We start from the raw sequence: 21,274 nt of genomic DNA on the forward strand, positions 1-21,274 counted from the left end.
ATGTGGCAAACTCAGAAAAGTCAGCTCTTAAACAAGAATTTTAAGGTTGTTCTCATTTTGGTTCAGCCTATTCTTTGAATTTGTCTCTTTGAGAGTGAGCTGAGTTTTGAGATTTATGCTCAGCAGCAACAATACCACAACACTCCAGAGAGAAAAATCCCCTGAAAGTAGGTTATTTTTATAAAAAATAAAGAAATCACACCTGCACTCACTTCACACACAAGAAATGCCATTTTTTGCTTTGCTGACTGTCCCCAGCCCCAGGATACAGAATTCCTCATTTTCCTTAGCCAGGGCATGACCTGATTGTGATGACTTTTCTGTCAGAAAGTTCCCTTTTTTTTCCTTTTAATATTAATATCCTTTCTTCCCCCTCCCCTGCCTATGACCACTCTCATCCATTTGTTGTGCCTGTCCTTAGCTCAGGCTCCATTGCTTTGGAAGACAAAATAAAGGATGATTTTTGCTTCTCAAACCAACACCTTGACAGACCCCACTGCCAGTTCAGGGAGGAACATGGAAGGGGGAGAGAAAAAAAAAATTAAAAATAATAATTTTTTTTTTATTATTAATTTGCTTCTGACAGACCTCTCAGGAAAAGCCATTCTTCCTTTCTTTCCCAGCTGGGAAGCAGGAAAGGATCAGCCTGACTCCCTCTCAGCATCTGCCCTGCTCAGGTTTCCTTAACCCACTTCTCTCACGTTTATGTTAATGAGTAAATGGCACTGCTCCCCACCAGACAAAACTCCTGAACTCTTTTTCTGGGCTGTCTTGTGCCCAGATTTTCTCAGTATTTTGCCGGTGCTGATAATTTTATGATCCCAGCACATTTTAGTGCCCTGTCCCCAGCCATTTCTGGAAGTTCACTGCAAGTTTTGTGTTTCCCTGAGTAAGAGATGCCCCAGGACTCATCAGTGCACGTGAGCCCAGCAAGACACTGCTCTTTTAAAGGATTATTTCCCTTCCCTCATCACTCAGGAGCCAGGAGATTTCTTTCTCTCCTAGAGACATGAGCTTGATCAGAAAACCTCTCCCTCACTACAATGAAGGGTTTTGCTTTTCCCACAGGGATTTGTCTGTCAACAGGGAAACTGCAAGGAACTCTGTGGGATCACAGCACAAATTCCTGAGCTCTGCAGCTCCTGAGAAAGAGTCAGACAGAACAGGCCAGTTCCTTTGACAAAGTTTGTACCACTTTGAAGCATGATCTGTCAAGGAAACAACTTTAAAAAACAGAAAGATACTTTGTAAAATTATTACTTATCTTCACCGGAGGATCAAAACTTCATTTTTCAATTGATGCTCCATAGATATTTCTTTGGTTTAATGTCATAGAACAGAAGAGATGAAGGTGCAGGGGGTAGGAGGATCACTTGTGAGGCCACAGCTATTTTGGAAGCACTGGAAAAGCCCAAGCCATGCAGGTGAGAGCCCCATGGGCACCAGCTCACCCCATGGACCTTTGAAAGCTTCATAGCTCCCACCCAAGCAGGGAACTGCACCATAAGGTCCAACCCAGCAAACCCAGCTTTACTGGGGCCACCAACAGCAGAAAGTCTCCTCAAGGATCCTCCAAACCCCAAATCATCCCAGAGCTGCTGGATTTCCCTTCCACCACCCTGCAAACCCCGAGGTGGTTTAATGTCACACCTGAGTCCTGCTTTACCTCCACCCTGCCCTCACCTCCTTGTCCAGCCCGTGCTGCTTCCACAGAGTTCCCGGGGCTGGAATTGAGCCCCACGGACACCCAGGATCGTGTGTCGGGCTCTCTGCTGCTCCCTCCTTGGGCAGGGATGCGCCATCCTCCCTCTTTAATGAATTATCCAAGAGCTGTCAGCGCCGAGCCCCGGGAACTGCCGGCAGCTGCTCCAGGAGCTTCTGCCTCCCACCAAAGCACCCACGGCTGACTCTGGGGATGAACCCATGGGCTCCGACCTTCCTGATGGGCAATTTGGGCAAATCCGGGCACAAAACACATCCCATCGCTCCTCTGCCCCTTCCCACAGCTCCCGGCTCGCCTCCCACTAGAGGTCACTGCAAAACCCAATTTAAGCCGCAGTTTACAGGGATTTTCCTTCTTTTTTTTTTTTTTTTTTTTCATACGCAACAGGCAGTTTTCTCCAGTCAAAAATTATTTTCCTGCTGGACACCAAACCCCACTTGGTGCCAAATCTTCCTGCCTCTGCCCAGCTGTCAAGGACAGCAACAACAGAGATTTCCCCAATTTCCAACAGGATAAAACCCATCCATCTGGGAAATGAGCAGCACCAAATGATCTCTCCATTCTCCAGATGATCTTTCCATCATTTATGAGCTCTGTATTTAAGGAGTTTCCCACCCAGGCCCCACCTCGCTGGATGAGGAGCTTCTAAAGGGCTCCTCGTGGCAGGATCATGTTCTCCAGAAATGGGAGAGCCCTTCCTGTGCCACAGGACACCTTGGTCTTACAGCAGCACTCAGGAATTGGATCTCTTCCCTTATGCCTCAGAGCATGAGCCAGGCAAAGGCATTTCTGTCTTATCCTCAGCCAATAAATACTGGGGATGAACAAAACCTTTCAAAACTTAGAATGAAAAAGCCCTGAGTAAGGCACACTTTCACAGAGAAGTGGGAAAAGCACCTCTTTATCAGCCAGGTTGTTTAGACCCCTCTGTTTCCCTGCGGAATCAGGGTTTGGTATCAGAAACAGGGCTTGGTAACAGAAAGATAATTTTTCCCACCCAGAGGATATTTTTGTTCTGATCTCTGCAAAGAACTCTCCTTCCCAGCCCCTTCAACACTTCAAGCCTTATCTAAGGCTAAACACAGAAATCCTAAAGCCCAGTTTGGCCTGTTTGTTCAGCTCTGTCTCCACCTGGCACCACAGAATCATGGAATATCCTGAGCTGGAAGGGACCACAGGGATCATCATCCAACTCTGGCCCTGCACAGACACCCCAACAACCCCACCCTGTGCATCTCTGGGAGTGGTATCCAAATTCTGGAGCTCTGGCAGCCTCAGGGCTGTGCCCATTCCTTGGGGAACCTGGTCAGTGCTCAGCACCCTCTGGGGGAAGAAGCTTTCCCTGATATCCAACCTAAACCCCACTGACACAGCTCCAGCATCCTGGAAATTTCTGTGACACCAAACTTTTCATTTTTGCCTTCTCTCTGCAGTTACAGCCCTGAGATAAAAGTGGTGCCACAGGGAAGTGCAGCAAGTGAACACCCCTGGACTCATATGGTTCTAAAAGAGACACGAGATAAAAAATAGACATCAAACTGAAAATAGACACATGATTCAAAATGGACACAAGATTCAAAATGGACACAAGATCTAATAGAGAGCGTCAGGCTGGCCCAGCACAGCTGAGCTGGGAGCAGCACTGCTAACACACATTCCCTCAGGAACGTGGGAGCTCTGTTTTGGAAATACTCCTTTTCTGAGAGAGGCAGCAGCTTCCTGCCCCATCCTGCTCCCCTCGTGTTCTCCAGGAATTCGCTCATTAGGAGTCCTGGGCTGCAGGGATCACAACAAGGAACCCCCCAGCTCTGCTCCACCCTCGGCTCTCTGGAGGAATTGGCCCAAGGGGCCGTGACCACGGAGAATGGAAAAGGAAGATGTTCTGCCAGAGGCACTTGGCAGGGTCAGCGGGGGAGCACGGCCACGTCCCGGCAATCCTGGATCTTCCTCCGGCCGTGACCTCGGGGTCAGGACTCCAGCACTCCACAGGGATGCCCTGTGTCTGCTCCAGGAGCAGTCAGGACTCATCCAATTGTCCCCAGAGGAAATTCAGAGTGTCAGATCTTGGCAGCAGGACTTGGGGTGACACATCCCCACCCAGGAAGAGCAGCCAGCTCAGGGCAATGGGAATATTTCCCCTCTCCTGAGGAAACCTTGGTGTGGCTCCTGAGAATTCATCTGCTAGGCTTAGTTTTCAGATAAATGAGAAGCCCATAAAAAAGGGATTAAAGCAGAGCAGATCCCACCACAGGACCAAGTTACGCTCGTCCTGTCACAGCAAAGCCAACAAAACAAGATGATTTTAAGATATTTCACTGAGACTTTTCACAGATCTCTGGAAACCTCGTTCAGATTTCTAGCAGAACTGGAATGCTGAACATGGACCTTGCTCGGGAATGCAGCAGCCATGGAAAAGGGATATTTTGTGTGTGCAGGGAGGCACTTGGACTGTCTGGCACTACTGTACATGCTCCTCTAGGCAGGAGAATTCATAAATACAATTATACTGTGGAAAAATTTACACATTGTAACCTAATTTCTTTTCAAAAGAATACAGAATAAGAGGGTTTTAAGGTTAATCAACAGCCCAGGGAAACGCCAAGAGTTCTTAAGGCCTCTTGTCTGTCTCCAGGGCATGGTCTGCTATAGACTTGTTAAAGGGTGACTGTCTGTCTTTCTCAATAGAGGAGAGGTCGAGGTGAACCACTTCACTTTCATAAATCAAAAGAAAGAAAAAAAGTGAGAAAATCTCCCGAGTTCAAACATTTCTTTAAACCCCAAACTTTAAATACTAAATGGGCTTCATGGCTGCCATTTTGAAAAACATTAGTTTGCCAAAGGACCCTTTTGATTCCTATTGGAAAAGCGAGCGCTCACAGATAATCCATTGAGAATCCAAACCCCCACAAAAGGCTCCCTGAAACAATCGCGGCGCTGCTGAAGGACAACATTTTTGTGCCCAAAAGAAAACATTTTAACGCGCTACAATCCATGACACATATATTCCTCCATTTCCTTTCAGTAATTATTCATTAGAAAACATTTAACGTCACTGCGGATTTCACACTGGGCAGTCTGCACACAAAGGAGAAGAGTTGGCCCATTTAGAAGGGGCTGAGGCCGCCTTTTCTCATCCCAGGAGCTCCAAGGCGGAGGGGGCTGCCGGACACAAGGGGCCGGCTAAATTGTGCGGTTAACGGTCAAAGCCCCCCTGCCTACTTTGACACTCATTTAAAGATGACGGGGAACAATAGAGATTTGTTCTTAGCAACTCTTTCTTGTGCCACGGGGTCCCCGTCGGCCGCGCCGGGCGCTCCGAGGCCTGCGAGCGGGGCCTAGGCCCGGGCCCACCTGCCCCCGGCGCTCCCCACTTTAACACAACGAGACAGGTAAAGAATATCAGCAAAAAAAAAGAGCCCAATTCAGCACGTCAGCTTCAATAAAACAATGGCCTGTCAGGTTCATGCCAGCAGCTCGGAGTTTGGGTGGGTGCCAGCAAGCCCGGCCCAGGTTAGGCAAAGGCTTCAGAATTGCCAGTTTGTATCTGTGCTCCCAGGTTACAGCAGGCAGCCAAGCGTTCAGGCACCTGACTTAGAGCATAAAACATTTCTTTAGAGGGTTTTTTTTCCTCGTAGGAAGGGCCTTTTTGCTGTCTCAGCTTGTTCCACACGCACAGAGGTGCTGCCCAAAACTCCGTGCTCATCCCTGCACCCCAGACACGCTGGGTGAGCGAGGAAAGCAGCAGCAGTTCCACCTCCCTTGGGAAATTTAGGAAAAACCAGGTAAAACCCAGCTCAGATCCTGTCAGGCCAGAACACAGACACTGAAGTGCTCATTCTCTCAGCTGTTGGCTTTTAGATCTGAATTTCGGAGTTTCCTTCATGCTTAGATTTACTGGCCAGAGACAGCTCCTTAATGAATCCTGAATCCTTATTTATTGCAGAACAGGATGGTTTATTAGAAAACATCAATTACTGATAAACTCCATATCTAGCCTCTTTATGCTCCAGAGCATTCCCCAGCTGACAGAGCACAGGAATTTCATCTGAGAAACTAAAATTCAGAGTTAAAAATCCTGGGAAAACAGCAAGGCAGATTGATTCAACTTCTAGGAAAAAGAAGGATGGTCCTGGAGTATCTGACAGTCCCTAAGGTACAGGGAGAGCAGTATTTAACCAGAGTAAATTCATGTATTCCAAGTTCAACACACCTCCAGGGTGTTTACAAGCCTTCAAGACAGAACAGAGAAACAGAGGAAAATGGCCCCAAAAATCACATTTATGGACACAGGAAGAAGGCCACTGATAAAGCAGAGATTCCCATCTCCCATAGGAGTGTTCCAACACCCCCCAAGGACCAAACCCTTTGGGCACCAGGCAGCAGGAAGGAGCTGCCTGTGTGAGCCAGCATCAGAACTGAGAGCAGATGAGACAAATGACACCTGGGGCAACAAATCCCAGCCCAAACCCAGATTTCAACTCCAGTTCCCACAGCAAAATTCAGTTTTTATCACTCCATAAGAGCCCCCCAAAGTCAGGGGCTGCTTCCATGACATCTACACACAGGAGACTTGCAGAGGCTGCAACACAAGGTCTGATTCAGAAACTGCAGCCAAGGTCACCCAAAGCTCTCTGTGATTTAGGACAGGCCTTGCTGTGGCTCTGCTCTGTCAGGGTTGAGGGGACAGCAGTGCCAGGGCTGCAGTTTTGGGTGGGAGGAGCTGGAGGGGCAGCAAAGAGGCTGGAAGGGCTCACGGTCAGGCTGAGGATTGACTGGCAGGGTAGGATTTCAGCTGAGCCTGGAGATGCAGCCTGGTTTTTGTTCTTTATTTCATGATGGGAATAAAGAGCAAAAACCTCCTGCAAACCCCTCCAGAGAACACCTTCATCTGCCTTTCCCTGGGCTCCTGGCACACAAAGCACTTCAGTAACAAGTTTTAAATTCAGAACAGAGACATTATCAGAGGCCACAGCAGTGTTTCACTCTGGGAACTGCCACCTGAAGCCACACAATAGCCCCTGGTCTCCACCTGGGAGAAGGGCACCAGACCAGACCTGCAGCTCCAACCAGCAAAGAGTCTCAGTACAGGAGTGTCTGTAAAGGAAATAATTTATCTTCTCTCCAGAACCATCCCTTTCCTACCCCTCAAGGTAGCTTGCAGTGCACCAGAACTATTTTTGGGAGTGGGAAGGGCCTGGTTGTTGGCTCTGTGGTCATCCATCAAGGATGGATCACCATCCATCAAGGGAAGGGAAAGGGAACACTCTGCTCTTGGCTGGTTACAGCCACAGGGACAGAGGAGGGAAATGAAGAGCCACAGTGAGAGCATCCAGGCTGGTTCTAGAAAAAGAACCAACTCCAGCATTCCAAGTGTAGCAGGACCCACCCATCAGGGTCACCTAAGGGCAGCTCCTCTGGGTTTGGGTTTAAGTAAGCATCAAGATTATTCAGGCAGTCATAGGTTCCCAGGCTCTGGTGTTGCCAGCCCCTTTCTCCCCTGATCAGGAAAAAATCTGTTTTCTTCATATAGGTGAAAGTCAGCTCCTACCCTCCTCCTTTGGTCCCACCATTCTCTCCAAAATACCCCAAAACTTCTCGCTCTGTTCCTTGGAGAAGGACAACAACCACTGCTCCCAGTCAGGTCCCAGTTTGCCATTACCCAGAAATTCCTATAAAACCTAAGGAAGAGCTCTGAACTTACCCCACTTTTCCACATTTTTACAAAAAGGCAGCTTAAGGAAAGCCAAGAATGAAAGAGGAAAAAATTAATCCCCCCCCCAAAATTACTCATTTCATGTGGGATCGAGGGCAGGGCAGAGCAGGTGGAGGCACAGGAGACTCAGCTGATTCCTAAATGGCTTCTGGATGGCTGACAGAGGGAAAGGTCATCCTCTGAAACAGGGAAAACCTGGTCAATTGGTCAGAATAGCCACATTTTATTTGATTTTGGTGCATGTTTGAATCAGAAAGAGTTGCTATTCTTCATCTTGAAATTTAAATGTACCTAAAATTTACAAATTTCTTTTAAAGAGTCTCATAATTCTTTATGCATTTTTTTTAATATACTTACAGCTAAATGTTATTTGAAGAAGTAGAAATAACTGCAGTGATTTAGATGGAAATGTTTTACCAATTAAAAATAACACAGAAGCTCTTTGGAGGAAAGGGATGTGTCACCTTTATGAGACTTCCCTGGAAGAATTCCTCACTGAAGACTATTTACAGGGAATGGAAATTATCCTGGCAGTCAGACTGAGAATTTCCCTGCTGCTGGATGAGGAGCAAAGAGAGGATGTGGGAGGAAAGCAGGGAAGTGGGGAGAAAGGAGAAGGCAGATCCTGCAGCCAGTGCTCTGCCCACGTCCCAGCTCTGCAGCAGAACAATTATCCCAGTAATTATCCCAAATTATCCCAGCAATGAATGTGCTCATCCTGTTTGCTGGAATTCTGCCTCGTGTCATTAATACAGTAAATAGCCAGGCAGGGATTCCCATCTGAGGGGGAAAAAGGCCCCTCCAAACCCAATCCTTCTTGAGGAGGAATTATTCTTGAGCCTCCTGCAACCATGAGTGAAAAGAAATTCCCTCATTCCTCTATCAGCTCCAAGCCTCAGTGGCAAAGTTCTTATCCCAGTGGATGGACCCTTCTGCTGCTGAATTTTGTGTCATTGAGCAGGGGGATCCACCACCCCTGACTCAGCCAGACCATGCACAGAGCAGCACAACATGCAGAGTAAAAATCCCATTCGTGCTGTAACAAGGAAAACTCCAGGGATTTCCCAGGATTGTCCCAGAGCCAGACACCCCCAGCAGCTCCCAGCTCAGCCCTCAGGACTTCAGCTCCCTGAGAGACCCCTTTGCCTCCCTCTCTGCTGGGACCACCAAAGCAAACCCACCTTTCACTCCGTGTTCTCACCAGACTTCAGATGTGGAAGGAATTCATTGTGGCTGATTAAAAATTAAATCCTCCCTTGCCTTCGGTCACTGTATTTCTCTCTCTGCCTCAGCCTGTCACACTTTGCCTCTGCCACCTTCTCTCTGGGAATAATTTCCTTCCTTCTCCTTGGCCTCTACATCCAGCTCTGCCATCTGCCCTGAGGAGCCTGGCTCCTGCTCTGCTCCCAGCTGACCACCTTGGCTGCAGCTCCTCTGCCAGTGCCTCAGAGTCACTCCTTCCTTCCCTCCAGCCCCCCCAGCTGCAGGGCCTCCCCTCCTCCTGCCTCTTTCCAGCCCAGGGAGCAGCTCCCTGGGAAGCTTTTCCAGCACACTTGGAGCTCCCAGCACTGCTGCAGGACTGACCTTCCTGGGCTCTGTGTCCCGCCAGTTTTCCATGGGAACAGGAGGACAGGAGATGCCCAGGGAGCCTCTTGCCTCTGAGCAGGTCTCACCAGACCAATGCTCAATAAATAAACCAAGGATTAACCAGGTTATTTGCAGCAGGTGGAATGTTTGCCGAGGAGACCACAGGAATTTCAGCCTCATCCAGTTCTTTAGGAGGCAGCTCTGGACAGAGAATGTGTCAAGGTTACCTGGATGTCCATCCTGCAAAAGCCATGCCCCGGTTTTGTGATGGGATTTGATGCACATTGCAGAGCACCACACCAAAACTGTGACCTGTGTCCAAGGAGCTCAACTCCAGAACCTCAGGAGCATTTAGGAAAATTAAACTGGATTGTTTAAGAGACCAGCCTGCAGCCATGTCAGTGGTGCAGTACTGAAGAATTTCCCCTGGAAGTTTTCCTAAAGTCTGTGATGAGAGAAACTCATCAGCAGAAACCAAGAAACCTGCACCTTAATTAAAATTTGTTATGAACCTTCCCATTTTAGTATCTTCTTGGAAAAAATAAAAAAGCAGCTGGATAGATCCTGGAGTTCCATCTGTCATCTCCTCTGTCAAGACTTCATTACCATGCAAGTGAGGTGTCATCCCAGTCCCAGCTTCCAAGATATTTCTGTGCTGAAGTCCAAAAATGCCATTAGCCAGCAGAGAAGGAAAGGGAGCCTTTAGGAGCACACAGGAATCAAGGAGAAAAGTCACTCTTGCCCCATATTGTCCAGGATAAACTCAATTATATTTCTGCACCAGGAAGTTTGGGAAATGAGTCCTGATATTCGTAACTGAATTGCATCAGTTGTGTGCTTTATAAAAATATAATTTTTAGATCACTACCCCATCAGTTAACCTATAGAAATGCACCACTCAAATACAAGTAATACAGACAATAGGAATCTTAAAATCCCAGAGTGACTGGGTTAGAAGGGACCTTAAAAACACTCCAGTTCCAACCCCCTGCAGGAAATGCCCCATGGAATAAATCTCTCTGTTAATGCATCTCCCCCTAGAGCCACGATAATTTAAGTTACCTGGGTGTCCATCCTGGCTGCTGTTACCAATTATTCCAGGGAAACCATTCACCAGGGGCTTTGAACCTGGGTAAGGTCTCTCAGAACTCTGGGCAGCTGGGCAGGGACAACGTCCTCACCCCAATTGAGCACCTTTAATAATTTACTGGCACCAGGGACTTGGGCCTATGGCACTTGCATCCACTTAGTGGCCACTTTTCCAAGATAAGAACTAGAAACTGTATCTTCCTCCAGATTAGGTTGCACCTGGGATCCTTGAGGAGTCAGGGTGAGCGTTCTGTGTTAACTGCAAACTACCCAAATTAGGGAGGGCATCCTTTGGGTGTGTTGAGCTGGAGCCACCCCAGTTTGATGCCACCACGGAGCAGGTGGTGGGTGCTCAGCTGCTCCTTCAGAACCCACAGTGGCTGAGGCTGCAGGAGCTGCCTGGAGCTGGGAGCTTTAAGGTTAATAATGTATATTCCCTTGGTTATAGGATCTCCCTTCCCCAGGCTAAGACGTGCTTAAAAATTAACAGTGCAGATATCCCACAAAGGAGGAGCAGGTGCTAAGACTCCACATGAATCTTTCATGTGATTCCAACTCACAGAGGCAATTTTGCAGCTTCCCTGCATTGCTGCAGCCTTTGGGAGCTCCCCACCTCACTGGGACAGGGCCCAGGGTGGGTACAGATTACCCTGAAGGAATTGGAATAAAACTCTTGTGGAGGGTGAGGGCCCCACTCTCACATGCAGATATTGAATTCTGCCTTTTTCCTCCCCGGGGTCCTGACGTGGTGTAACCAGATCTGGGGAGAGGCTGCTCCACCTGCACCTTGCCAGCCTCACTCAGCATCAGCTGCTGAAAAACTACACCCCGAGCTCTGAGCCATTCCTACAGCTGCTTCCACAGGGAAAATATTCATTAAATTCATTCAGGATTTATCCCATTCATTCCTCTGAGGTGTGGGGACACGTTGCTGTGGGTGTTTGAACTCAGAACAGAGGGCAGGGAGCACTTACAGGACTCAGCAGCACCAAAGCTTTGGGGTAAAAATCCCAGGGATGAACTGGGAAATGCATGTTAACACTGCCAAGCCACTCAGTTTAGATCCTGAGCACCTTCCAGGAAAAGGGAGAGGAAAATAGATAAATCAATATAATATGAACTGGTGTAACACAGAGATGAAAAGCAAATAAATGTGTGTTATTGACTCTGGGGCAGAAATACTGAGGAAAACTCATTAATTCATTGAGGGATGTGTTGGAGCAGAGCTGAGGGTGTCACTGAGAGTTACAAGAAATGGAAAACAAAGGGTGCTCGTGGCCACTCAGATTCTCCAGGCAGGTCCAATTTATCCCTCCCAATCCCTTCTTTTGCTGACAGAAAATCCCAAAGTCCCTGTCAGCTTCAGGGACAAGGAGGATCCTTTCAGTGAGCTGGCCTGGACTCTTGGATGTGCCATGGACATCCCTTGTCCACCTGGACTCTTGGACATCCCAAGAAGGTGTTACCCTGTCCACCAGCACAGCTCTGCTCTCTCTCACACATTATTTTTCACAAATTACAACTGGAAGTTGCCACCAGCTAAAATAAAATCCCAAAAAGATCTTTCCATGCCATCAGTGGAAAGGGGATTGATTACTCAGGGAATTGCTTTGCACAGAGTGAGAACTGCAGAATCATTTGGGTTGGGAAAGACATCCAGGATTGAGTCCAACATGATCCTGACCTTGTCCCCAGCCCACAGCACTGGGTGCCACATCCAGTCCTCCCTTTGGCACCTCCAGGGATGGGGGCTCCAAACCTCCCTAGGCAGCTCCTTCCAGTCCCTGACCACCCTTTCCATGAAGAAAGCACAGGAAAACCAAACTAAAAGGAATTAAAAGAGAGGCAGAAATGTTGTTCTTTGCTGACAAAAGCAAAATGACAACTTTGTAGCTGGAGCCGGGGTGTTGTGATGGACACATGGAGCTTTTCAAACACTCCTTGCACCTCAGGCTTGAGACTTGAACCCAGAATCCTGCTTTCCTCCAGCAAAATCTTTTGTTTCTAACCCACATTCTTCCTCCAGCTGGTGGAGAGGAAACAAAAACAAAGCAGCCAAAACCCTCAAAAAACCAACACCCCAAAACAGCACAGAGGGAACAGGAGATCATTTGATCCTGGTAAAATCCATGGAAACCACAACCTGCTCATTTCTATGGACAGCTCATGGGATGGCTCCCAAGAAATCATTTCCCTGTGTCCTGTTCTCCCTGGCCTTCCCTCCAGCACAGCCCCAGCTCCTGGCCTGCTGTCAGAGGGACATTTCAGCAGCTGGCAGTGGCTCCCTGTCACAGCTCCTTTGTGTGCAGAGATCACCTTCAGCGATTATTTATTGCAGGAGTTCAGATTCCTGCCTTCCTGTGACATGATGAATGACTTTTAAGTAACATAATATCTGGTTTCCTCCTCTTTCACACACCCATTTCATTGCCAGGTGTCTTCAGTGACCAGATCCAAAGGGATTGGTTGCAGTCAAAAGGGAAAGAGAAATCCTTTACCACGTGTCCAGCCTCCTCTTGTTCATATTTAATGGAATTCTTGCTTGGGTTAAAATGATTATTAATTATTCACCCCCCATCTCAGTAATTCCAAACATCCCAAGTAATAAATAGCACTCCTCTACTGCTGGTAAAAATTCCCAAATATTTTGGTTTTCATTTTTTATGCTCTTCTCGAGCAAGCTGGCCAGTGAATTATAGAATATAAATGCATATATTAATTAAAGAATAAAGCAGGTTAGCAGGCCAGGAGTGTCAGGGGGCAGAACCATCAGCTCAGGATCTGAGTGTCTCATTGCTGGGAACAGCACTGGGAACAAAGTCCTGTCCTTTCAAAGCAGCCCTCAGACCTCTCTTTCAGCCTGCTTTAACATTTGAAAAGAGTATTTTTTTTGTCTGGCTAAATTAAATCCTCGACATCTTTTGTTTCTAACCCACATTCTTTCTCAAGCTGGTTGAGAGGAAACAAAAACAAAGCAGACAAAAAAAAACCCAAAAAAACCCAAAACACCCCAAAACAACACAGAGGGATCAGGAGATAATTTTATCCTGGTAAAATCCATGAAAACCACAACCTGCTCTCCATGAGCCTCTCCAAACCCTGCTGCACCTCTGGAACAGAGCAGCCACACATGAGGAAATTCTGCCATTGTAAGGTTGGAATTTGAGATTTTTACATTGCATTTAAAACCCAAACAAGTTGGGGAACAATCACATGTTGGACTGGATGGTCTGGGAGGTCTTTTCCACCCTCAGTGATTCTGGGATCAATCCAGCACAGCCATAATCCCTGAGCTTCATGTAGCACCAAGGTGGTGTTGCACAGGCCATCAAATCATGAATTTATCCCATTAAAAGTTCATATTCACAAGGCAAACGAGGAATCAGGGAAATGTGAACTTCTCTTAAAATGAACAAATCCTTCTCTGCACTTAAAATTGGAGTGGATTTTTCAGGATGAGGATTTAAAGTTTCTTCCTTACAGGAAAAGTTCATGGAGCCAGCAATGCTGTGCTCTGACTGGGTAGCTGCAACTTACAGAAATTAATTACTACAACAAATATGGGAGTAATATTTTTGTTAACTCACCAACAGAAGGGGAGACTGAAAGCCTTTAGCTCAGGTGTGAATTTTCCCAAAAAATGCTGTAGAGAACAAGTACATGTATAAAACCCAGCATCCAAACCACTCCATTCTCCCTCACCACAACCTTCCCACAAAAACACCCCCCCAAAACTTCAGCTCCACACCCACAACAGGGATGACCATTGAAGGATGACAATCCTTCCTCTCCCTGGTGTGGCTGCAGGGAATATTCCCAGCAAAGCCTAAATGCTGATGTGCAAGAGGCATAAAAATCCCAAATTTAGACCCATGGGATCATGGAAAGCTGTCATAAATCCCAAATACTGACATACAGAGGTGTGGAAAGCTGCAATAAATCCCTTTCAGGCTCACTCCTCACACAGGTCACTAAATCTGGGTTTATTTTTGGGAGGGTGCTGCTCACTGGCCACAGGCTGGACAAAAGCCTTTTCTCTCCAAGTTCAGTCAAAAGGACAACAGCACATGACAGAGCCCTTGGATCTCCTGGGATTTTAGGGTCACAGCAGGGACCTCCTGCAGGGCCAGGGAAGGAGGGGGGTTCTTAGCCAGGATAAAGCAAAAAAAAAATACCTAATGAGTGGAAAAGCTGGGAAGTTCACGCAGTTGGTGCTGTCTGCCTGGAATAGCATTTCTGGGCTGGCTGTGGGCATGGAAAATCATCCCCAGAGGTGCCATCACTTCAACTCTCAAGTGAGTGGTTGGGCTGAAAAAAATAGCACAGTTTTGGTGCTGGTTTTGGAGCTATTTTTGCTCTCCCAGCAGAAGTGATAGCCTCTGTGTGCAGCAAAAGCAATGCCAGGGGAAAAGCTGGATATACAGCATGGACAGGCAGCAAAGGAGCTTCTCCTGGCTGCAGGAATTCCCTGCTCCAGAAAAGATGCCAAAGCCAGCAGGAGAAGGGAGGCAGGACTCAGCTTGGGCTGGGAAGGGTGGCTGACACCAAGGAGAGCATTGGGAAGGAGCAGGGACTGGACAAACATTGGGTAATCCTTGCTCATTTTCTCCAGGACAATCCCAGTCTCCAGGCCTGATGTCATAGAGTTCCCATGATTAAATGTCTGTTAATTAAACACACAATATAGAATTACTAATGCAAGCTGCCCAAACCCCTAAGAAGAGTAGAGATCCCACTGTTCCAAACTGAAGGATCCTTGTCTTGGATTCCTCAAGATATTTTGGATGTGTTACTTCTCATGGGAGAGGTGCTGTAGTTTGTTTGTTTGACCTTCAAGCAAAGCTGAAGAGGAAAGTACAGAAAATATAAATATATTGAAGGAAATGTCCTTTGAAATGAGTGTTTAACCTCACCTGTGCAAAGGAAAATCCAGTATTTAATCAAAGCCTTGGTTCCATGAGTAATCCAAAGAGTTTTGTGAGGGATTAACTGCTTTGAGAACTCTGGCAAAGTTAAAGCTTCAATAACAAATGACTTGGTCTTGCAGCTGACTCAAACAAAGAGCACAGGAAATGATTTACCAAACTGATTTTCCATCTCTTGTGTGGCTGAAAACCACCAGAAAGGTGAAACAACTCCTTCCTCTGCACGGACTGGAATGTTCCTTCCCTAAGAAAATCCAAGACATGAACATTTATAATATTTACAGCAACAGGATGGTTCAATTCCATCTTTATCCAGAGGTGTCTTCACAGAAAAGCCCCAGTGATAAAAATGTTGCTTTGTGGCAGAAAAAAAACTGTGAATGGAACAGTAAAAATGCCCATGTTGAGATATTGAGAGGAATCTTCCCTTTAAATTCTGAATAAAACATCCTGCAGGAATTTGGGGAAAACTTTCAGCAGTTTCTCTGTTTGCATGACACCTCTGCAAATCTGTTTAAAACTGCCTGAACCATGTGAAGCTCTCACAGGCAGTCTGGGCTGATTAAAGAGATTTTCATCACCACCCTGGGCCCACGTTTGGATTTTTGGTATAAAAGTCTAGAGAAAAGGTCCAACAGGTGCAGGGCCAGGTCAGGTTCTAATTAACAGGAGTGTCCTCACAACCCAGGCAGGTTTTACACAACACAGAGCTCAAAGCAGCAACACTGCAAAAAGCAAAGCCTGCAAACAAACCCTGTTGTTCCATGAAACTTAAAATACAATTTGACTCTGTCATAGCCATGCAGATGAGCTATCTGCATTAAATTGTGTTTAATTTAACTCTAGAACTATAGGGCCCAATTAAAAATAATGAGGCCTGTCTCCAACTGTCAGGCTTAATTAGAGATAATGGGAAGTGATAGTTCCTGGAATAGATTCATTTTTGTCTGATAGACGAACTGGGGCAGGGGTCTTGGCAGGGGTCAGTGGAATAGACCTGCCAACAAAACACGGGTCAGTCAAGCTTAAGGAGTCTTAAGGAACCTGGTTATTAAATAAGGAAGTAGGAAGTAAATCAAATCCAAAAGCACATGAATAACCCCAACAGATTCTTTTTTGTTGTTGTTGTTTTTCCTGTTACATCCCCATATATCGAAATTCATCTGAGCATTAAAGTGCCCATTCTGAAACCAAATGTAGGACAAATAAAGGTTAAAGCTGTTTGGCAGAGCTGAAGGGAACTCAGAAAAGAAGGGCCCAACTTCATATCCCAAGAAATTCAGCAGAATCAATATTATCCTGAGGCAAAAAAAAACCGTAGCAAAACCATGGAGCTTTTATCTGTAGAAAACAACCATCAGCAATGATGATTTGGGTGTAGAAAGAAACCAAGATGTTGAAGTAAGAATGTAATAAATCAAGCAAGGCATTCTGTGGGAAGTGGATTTGTAGACAGTTTTTAGGGAAAACCCTAAAAACTCTCTACAAATCCAGTTTAGGGTTTGATAGAAAACCCTAAAAACTCTTTACAAATCCAGTTTAGGGTTTGATAGAAAACACTAAAAACTCTCTACAAATCCAGTTTAGGGTTTGATAGAAAACCCTAAAAACTCTCCACAAATCCGTTTCCCACAGCATTCTGTGTGATGAATTGTTTGCTTTGGGCAACAAAAACTGGAACAATTTGCCAACTTTTCCTTCCAAAAACTCAGCAGAGCAGTCAGAGCAGCTCAGAAGCAAAACCATTCACCCTTGAGGAAGCTCAAATGGGTGACAACTCTTGGTCACCAGACAGTGGCTGTCATTTTGGATGAGTAATTGATCCTGAGTGGGGAGGGAGCCACAAGCCCAGGGACATTCTGTGTGGGACATTCCATGTGTGTCCACACTCCAGGCACTGCAGGAACAGAACCCTGTCCTTGTCCTTGTCCCAGCAGAGCCTCTGGAGCTCGTGTTGGATAATCCTGATGCTCCCACCCAGCCTCTCCTTTTGTTTGTGTGGGAAGACACTTTTTTAATCTAATGATATCTCTCTCCATGTCCAACGCCGCTCGTGCACCGTGCCCGCGGCTCCTCATCCCTGCTCCCCTCCCCCTGTGCAGCCCAGCCTGCAAAGTCATGCTTTGAATTTAAATCTCTGCAGTGGGGCTTCTGAGGAGAGAAAGAACAGATCAGGGTCTGAGCTTCTCCCCAGCTGTTCTGGAAGAAATGGGCAAATTTCTAATTAAAGCCGTTGCTTCTCCTTGTCCTTCCCTTCTTGCTCACCAAGAACCTCTGGAGGGGACACAGAATGACAAATGTGTCACTGCTGAAATATAGCAAAGGGTCACTGGCAACACACAGGATCAATGTTATTCCCTTCCTGCAGGGTTTTATCAGGTTTGGAGGCTCTGACAGACCCTCACCCCAGGTCTGGGGGAAAACCTTCCTGAGCTGCCCTGATGGGAATCACCACGGGCAGGAAGAGCTTGGGAGCCTGAGCCACGACTCTGCAGCTGTGTAAAACTCAGAAAAATGGAGTCAGTTCCCTTAGATGTGATCTAGTTTGAAAAATCCCTTTAGAGATGTCTCCACTTCCTCTGAAGGATACCCAGCTCCTGCCATGCAGCACTTGGGATTTGGAGAATTCTGATGTTTGAGCTCAGCACAAAAACTGCTCCTGGGATTCAGGGCTGAGCTCCTGGTGGGAATTCAGGTGTGTGAGTAGAATGTCCCACCCCTGGATGTGTCCAAGGCCAGGCTGGATCAGGCTTGGAGCAACCTGGGATGGTGGAAGGTGCCCCTGCCCATGGCAGGGGGTGGAACTGGATGAGATTTAAAATCCCTTCCAACCCAAACCATTCTGGGATTCTCTAAGTACAAGGATGTTTGTCCTTAAAAAATCCCTCCTGATTAATTCATATCTTAAGATTTTAAGTTTGGAGCACTACATAAAATCAACTGAAATGTTTTAATCTGTACTAGAGACAGTTCCAGTCATGGAGCAATGACCCTGACCTTGTGTGTCGTGTATGTGGCAAAAGGAGAAAAGCCAGAAAAATCAGATTTAATGTAGGGATTTGTAAAGTTGGCCAGGGAAAACTTTTTGATGATGAGTAGAAGAAAATAAAATCAATTTTTCCATGCAGCTTCTGAAATGGTAGGAAACCCCTGTGCTTACAGAGCAAATAAAGTGTTTTTACTGTTTTTATTGAAGTAAAAGCAAAACCAAAGATTCAAATTTCCAAATCTCAAATCTCACAAAGAAGAGAATTTTATTTATTGCTAATTCTGCCTCCCTCATGAAGCCAGAGCTTGTTTTACCTTCAATGCCCCAGAGCAGACTCTTGCTTCCTTTGGAATCTCACAATAAAATCAACTTCATGGTGAGACCTCTCCAGAAGGCTCAGAAGGTTCCTCCAGCAGGTGCATCCCACTGCTCCACAGAAAACCCTTAATTTGCTATAAAGACTGAGATGTTGCTATCACTTAAATCTGAAGACTGTCACCACCACAATAATCAGACGTTTATCTTACGCTGCCGTTTGCAGAGAATTCCAAATACAAAGAAACCCAGCAGGCAGCCAAGGAATCCCCACCCCCGGCGCTCCTCTGATTAAAAAAGAACCTTATGGGGAGGAAGAGAAAGAGACACATCATTCATCCTGAAGATACCAGGGGGTTTTTCCTGCTGAGTGGCCCTGGTTTTGCCCAGGAGCCCAGGGAAGCACCAAGGTCGTTCAGTCGCCCCTTGGTCACTTGTTACTGTAGCAGAAAAATCAGTTTATTCTCTTGTGACAGTAACCCAGGGAACAAATCCATGATGACACCGTTCCATGCATTGGTGAACTTGGTGGCCTTGTAGGTCACTGGACAAATCTCTCTAAACTGAACTGTTGACAGCTCTTTGCAGGGTTCCCCCCAGGAAACTGAAGGTTAATTGACCATTCTTTCAAACCATGAAATGCTTTTGAAAATGTTAGTTTTAAGTCTCGTAGCCTAAAAGCTGATGAAGCAGTGTGTTCTGTACTGGGGTGTCTTCTAATTGCTGGAATGAAGAGTTATGGCCAGGGAAGGTGCAGAAATGGTTTAATTAGACTTGTGTGTCATGGAAGCAGGAAACAATATTCACTAAATCATGGGGCTGGTCAGGGCAGAGCTGCTGAGGGAGCAGGAGAAGCTGCTCATAATGGAGCTGATGATTTCTTGGCCATGTTAATTTGGTGATGGCCTTATTAAGAGAAGGGATCTTAACTTTTCACTCTTAAAAACCTCAGAAAAATACTCCCAGGCTTCTCTTTGCTCACTGGCTGGATTCTGATGGATGCTTCCACCCAGAATAGTTACACAAATTCTCAGAACCAGGGATCCCTGAAAACACCCAACACTCTGGAGCACAGGTAGGGGTGATATCCCTCTTTTCTGAACCAATATTCACCAAAGAGTTACAGAAACCAGGAAGAAAAGGGAAATGAAACCTGTCCCTTCTGAAAGGATTTGGGCTGCGCACACTTGGATGTTACTCTGACATCCTGTGGGGGCTGTTTTTTATTTGAGATAAAATGTGTCTGTGATACACGGAAAATATTGCAGAAATAAAAAACCAAGGGAAAAAAAACCTATGTGTTTGTTATTAACACTTCTCCACAAACCTTGAAGGATGTTCTACTTGGGCATCTCCAGTCATGGTTGACAACCCTGATGCCATCAGGAATGTTTGAGCTCTGCAACATTTCCAGTCCCAAACCAGACTTTGGCATTCTCTGTCATCTCTGTGGTTTTGTGTAAGAAATATCAATTTAACCATGGCCAGACTGGGATCCTCAGACCATCCCTGTCCCTGTGCCAATGGAATTCTCTTGCTGGGAAGCAGAAAGGATCTCTGAAAGTTGAGCCCTCAGGGATGAATTTACCAAAATATTTCTGTAGTCACTCAACATTCATTTGCCCAAAGATGGATGCAAAGAGCTCCAAAATCTCTTTTTTTTCTTCTTTCCTTTTCACCTACTAAGACAAAAAGTTTCATGTGAGCACAGAGACAGAAAAAGCACTGATTGCCATCATCTGCATTACACAATCCATGGGGATTTGCTGAAACAATGAGGGATATTAATTAAGGAAAAGTTAATTACTATGATGAAGGAATAGGTGAGACCTACACAGGATTCTCAGTTCCTCAGTTGTAAATAAACCACAGGCTACAAAAGAGCAATAAAGAGATCAAAAGTGACATTTTGTGTGCTCTGGGGCTGAAGTTGTTTCTTCCAATGACAAACTAAATTAGAAATTACATCCATCAGCCAACAGCATATTGATAGCCCTCTGTTTTGGGGAAAAAATATAATTTCAGAAGTATTTATTTCATCCCCTAAATGCAAAATAAAAGTATTCATTCTATGCTGCCATGATACACAGATTTGTTCTAATTTCATTGCTTCATATTATTGTACACTGCACAATTATAGCACCTATAAACTCATTTTGACCCAGACTAGACATGAATCAGAGCAAAATGCTCTTGTAGTGCACTCACAGAGGTTAAAATTGTGCTAAGCTTAGGTTTAACTGGCTAAATAATAAATATATTGTCAGGCTTTGTGTGTCCTTGTGGGTTGGGTTTGGGGTTCTGCCAGCTCTTAAAGCACAAACAGTCCTGCCCCTGCAGGATTTCTGTTGCAGGGGCATTTAGAAGCCCCAGGCCCATTTTTCCAGGCAAATCATGGAATCCCAGAAAGGTCTGGGTTGGAAGAGACTTAAATCTCCTCTTGTTCCACTCCTGCCATGGGCAGGGACACCTCCCAGTATCCCAGTTTGCTCAGAGCCCCATCCAGCCTGGCCTGGGGCACTTCCAGGGATGGGGAATTGCCCTCACACACCTGAATCCCCACCAGGAGCAAGCAGCACGATGGATTCTGTCCCTAAGAAAGAACAATTTCACATTAAAATCAGGCAGTGGCTCAGCTGGCAGTTGGAATTTCAGGGCTGTGCAGGGCAGCAATGTCATTTCACAAGGATAAAGAATCATTTCTTCCAGGCCAGACTTCCAGCACTTCACAAGCAGGACACCATTTTCCCTGTGGGATTGACAGAATTAATTTTGGGAACAAGAAGCTGCCAGACTCTGAAAGGAACCCCCATTTGTTGGTGTTTGCCAACTAAAGGTGCAATAAAACAAAACAATGAGGGGGGAAAAAAAAGGAATAAGAGAAGTAGCAACAGCAGTAGGAAGTAAAAATGGGATTTAAAAGGGATTTTAAA

Source organism: Haemorhous mexicanus, chromosome 19 (assembly GCF_027477595.1).
Source record: "Haemorhous mexicanus isolate bHaeMex1 chromosome 19, bHaeMex1.pri, whole genome shotgun sequence".
Taxonomy (NCBI): Eukaryota; Metazoa; Chordata; class Aves; order Passeriformes; family Fringillidae; genus Haemorhous; species Haemorhous mexicanus.